Raw genomic sequence first — 4,598 nt, forward strand, 5'->3', positions numbered from 1 at the left:
TCTTGTAGTGTACATCATATGATGCAATATTTCTGCAACTTAGATTTGATATGGTTCGCAGTTAATGTGATAAACACTGCATGAAAAGTCGCGTTTAATATAATTTAATAAATTCGTTTACTCCAGTAAATTTCTTGTATTGAATTTAATTTATGTATAACGGTACATTTTACATGAGATATATTGTGATATAATTAAATACAGTTTTCAAATAAGTATAATCATATTTAATGCAAAATACGCCGAGAATAATATAGTTTAATTGAGATAGTTATACGTCCCGTTTAAGAATATCGACATGTAAAAGTAAATATGCTTATACTTAAAGTTTAAGTACATTTTTGGTATTTTGAATATGTCATAAATAATTCTTTATACCTAATGTAAACTTATGTTGAAACATTTTTGAAAAAAAATATTTAGGCACCCTATTCATTTTAATTTATTTATTTCTCATTTTTATTTATTTAACCCTTATGTAGATTTTTCAAAACTGTGGAATATAACTTAGTTTTTTCTCTATCGACTACCACTGTAGTACAATTACATCGGGATCGAAGTCGGGCTCGAAAAGCAATTTATTTAAAAACAACACACCGCGCCGAAATTCAATTTTTTGGAGAGTTCCACGCAGTCATGTTGAACTTGATCATGATGTTGTACGGGAGGAAGGGGCGAAAGAGAGTTACTCGAAAAGGAGAAGCACGATAAACTTTGGATGGAATTTATGTTTTAACAGAAGATGAAGACATTTACGACCCTGTTTAGCGGTAGGAACAATGTACAAAATTTTATCATGTGTCCTTGAATGAATAATTGCCTCTGCTACTGATAATGTTACTGTTCCTTAGTCTGGGCTGTACACATAAAATGCCTGGCAGTAAAAACGTTTGGGCAAGCGCTATTTACATTTTGTAATAATTATTTAACACTTTTAACCATCTAACTTAAAGATGGATTTTAACCAGAATTTTCTCGTTTGGGATTGGTTTCAGAATTTTTGTCACTTAAGTGTTCCTCTGTTCAGCATTTACAGAGAGTGTTGTACAATGTAATAAATTATTTATTTATTTCTTAATGCCTACTCAAGAATATATTGAGCACTTATTTTGATTATTTAAATAGTTGCAGTGTGGACTGTGCCTGAGACGATTCCCCATAACGCCGGCTATGTAGACAGCTTGTGAAAATGGTGATAACCGTAGCGCTCAAATTTTCTATTATCACAAATAAACAAACAATGTTTTATTAACTTGTATCTTTATGCATAAGAGTATAAAAAATATTGCAACAACTTGAAATGCTATATACCAAGTAGACAATACGAGTTTTATATTCTTATTTTCCTTATCCTAAGAATACAATAGCAATGGATTCTGAGCTATGCATAATTTTTTTACGTTAAAAACGTAAGCATGAATTATTAAAAATAGCTATCACATTCTATGATGCACAATTATGCATGCATTATTTACAGGAATCCAAATGCTCACAAGAAATGACAAAAGCAGTATGAAGATTAACACAACGGTAAGATTTCCTAAATTTTCTGATAAGATCAATAAAATCACTTGAATTGATTTATTTTAGCTCACCTGAGCCATTTTAAGACCCGAGCGAGTTTTCTGTTCTGTGTCTGGTATTCGTCGGTCATCTATAAACTTTTCAAATTTTTACATTCATGAGAATTATTCCTAGTTTGAATAAAAATCCCTGCAAGATACATCTTTTCTTTCAGAAATTGTGCAAGAAAAGTTTGAAGTAGCTATGAGAATGATCAACATTGAACTTGCTGAGGCTCTCTTCCTGAAAGTGACTTGACCAGATATTTGGCTACCCAGTATGAGATACGAACTAATCATTTGTTGTACAACTTATTGTGTATGAGAATGCCACCATTTACTGGAAGTTTGCATTTGTTTTCCACTTTAAAACTTGCTATCTACAGTGTAAGTTGTTAATATATTTTACTTTATGTTAAATCACTTGTTCATTATCCCAATAACTTGCATGTTAAATGCTGTAGATGCTAACCGTTGCATTTAAGTTTACTCTTAAATTCCATGTGTTCCGAGTATGTACACCCATTTCATATCATGTTTTGTCGTCTCTAAATTTAATATAATACATATCATAATATGTACTAGATCACAAAGTTTGAGGATTTTATTATTGTATGAATGTTATCTACTTGCTCTATATCATAAATACATCTGTTTGTATATTTTTTTCTAAGAGATGCCATACCTGCTTTTAATTTTTCATATTTTTTTTTATCCATAGTATCTTTCTGCTACATTAAATAAAATATCGTGGAGGAACACGAAGAAAAGGGCTGCGCACCTCAACATATTCAAGGTCAAGCAGGTAAATACATTGGTAAATTGCTAAAAAAAAAAAAAAAGATGGCAAAAAGTCACCAGTCCCCAATTTACATGTACTTCCACAAATTCTGCAGCTTGCTGCTGTGAAACTATATATATATGTGTGTCTTAATATGATAAATGCTGTAAATGCTATTCTTTGCATTTTCCTAAACTTTGTAAATCTTCAAATTCCATGTGCTCGGACTACGGTACCATTATGTATGTTTCATATCATATTTTGTCATCTATAAATTTGATCTATACATATAATTATATGTTTTTTTTATGCAATTCACTTAACTAGATGACACAGAGAATTTTTTTCATTGTGTAAAATGTTATCTTCTTGCTGTAGTCATGTTAGTCATAAGTATACCCTGTTTGTATGTTTTTTCTCCTTTTTTGTATATTCTTTCTATGGAGAGCCACACCTGTTATTAATTTTTCATATTTTGTTTATGACAGCTTTTTACCATATCCATAGTATCTTGCTGCTAAATGAAAGAATTAGTGTGGAGGAGCAGAGAAAAGGGCACCTCAACATGTTCAAGACCTAGGAGGTAAAATGCTCCCCCAAAAAAAAGATGGTGAAAAAAATCATTAGACCCAAATTTACACGCTTCGAAATCTGTAGCTCGCTGGCCTGAAATTATAGATAATTATCTGTCTTTATTACCCAGATTTGAAAAAAATGGCATATCTTTTGTAGTCTTCTGTAAATTTTTAATTAAGCAAAATTGAGCTGTGTTTCCTCTAGGTCAAATGATAATTTTAAAATCAACTCAGATTTTGTTTTTACTATTTAATATATGCAATTGCATAAATCCGGAAGCACACATATAATATGTATATATAGTCAAATGGGTATTTATTTTTATGTTTATTGTAGAAATTAGGAGCTAGGTGTGCTTCTCCAGAGCTGAAAACTTCTTGGCATGAAGAGAAGAAGAAGCAAGAAAAAACAGTTTTAAATATTGATTACATCTTCATAGTACAAAAAATGATTTTAAAGATAATACTATCTATGAAATTAGAAAGCTGAAGTTGCGTTCTGATGAATGTGAGAATGTCTTCAAAGAACAGGACACCAAAAGTGCCATTCTCAAATCAAAGCACTCTAAAAGGCAGAGCATAATAAGAAATAGGACAAATAAAGAATCTAAAAGAGTCAAACCTATGGATGTATTAATTGAACAGAGATGGGCTATTAGAGATGAAATATCTGAGTTGCTACTGTTTTGCACAAATTCAATGTTAGATAAGAAAAATATACATAGTGTTGTATTTTTGACAGTGAAAGTTTTTTCTTATGCTTGATTACAGATTAAAACTGTTATGTATTTTATTGTTTAAACATTTATTGGTCTGCAATCACATACATTTTAATCTTGATTTATATATCACATATATGTACAAGTCTAACTTAAATAATAAGTGCATGGACATTATTGTGGAAAAAATAAGACAATCATGATCAAGGGTAGTCTGAAAGAGCTTTGCTGGCAGTAAGTTGCAGATCTTGATACCCAAGTAAGAGAAAGGTGGCGTCTCTGACCGATCCTTTTGCTGTTGCTTGTGGGCGAGTGAGGCTTCTCTGTCAGTGGCTTAGTGAGTCATAGATGTAAAAAATAGAATAGGCAAATGAGGTAGAAACATTTCTGAGTAAAAAAGGGGTGAATTGTGATTTTCATAAATATTACAATTGATATTGCAAGAGTAAATAAATGAGAATTGCAAGAGTAAAATATTAATTTGTTTCCTTCCATTTGAAGTAAGAGAGTTTATGAATTATGAGTTATGGAATTGTAATTAAGGCTTAAAAAATTGTTAAATATACTTTTACATATGTTTGTACAGGACCTTTATATGTGCATGTTTCAGAGTTTATTTTTGATATTTTAAAGCAAAGTTGAAAATATCACTATTGAAATGTTTTGCATTCCAATGTAACGTTGATTTAATGAGGATATGTTATATTACAATCATCAAGCAATAAACCTAGCAGTTGGAACAGAAATGAGTTACATGTATTGTAAACAAATTTAAGCTGCTATTATTTTGTGTAATTGTGATACTTTTTCCTTAATTTGAATTGACATGACCAAATGATATAAAGGATTTTTTGGGGTCTTGTATTTTTCATAGTCAACATTAAGTATTTTTCAAGTTGAACTTGGATAATTAGTGCATGGACATCTATTGTTGAAATACTTGGGAAACAATATAAGGGTG

The 4,598-nt window shown here is 30.6% G+C and overlaps 1 long non-coding RNA gene across 2 annotated transcripts; it reads left to right on the forward strand.

The window, feature by feature from the left end:
- The first annotated feature begins 284 nt into the window (after positions 1–284).
- LOC134282221 (uncharacterized) lies at positions 285–2,926 on the forward strand. 2 transcript variants are annotated; one of them, XR_009995243.1, is made up of 6 exons: positions 285–770; positions 1,126–1,192; positions 1,478–1,530; positions 1,739–1,840; positions 2,284–2,367; positions 2,832–2,926. It is a non-coding gene; the product is annotated as an uncharacterized LOC134282221 (long non-coding RNA). The 2 variants fall into 2 exon arrangements; XR_009995242.1 differs by having other exon boundaries at positions 285–1,192.
- The last annotated feature ends 1,672 nt before the right edge of the window (positions 2,927–4,598 follow it).

Source organism: Saccostrea cucullata, unplaced genomic scaffold, assembly GCF_032062105.1.
Source record: "Saccostrea cucullata isolate Sc308-1 unplaced genomic scaffold, CSIRO_AGI_Scuc_v1 ctg5697, whole genome shotgun sequence".
Taxonomy (NCBI): Eukaryota; Metazoa; Mollusca; class Bivalvia; order Ostreida; family Ostreidae; genus Saccostrea; species Saccostrea cuccullata.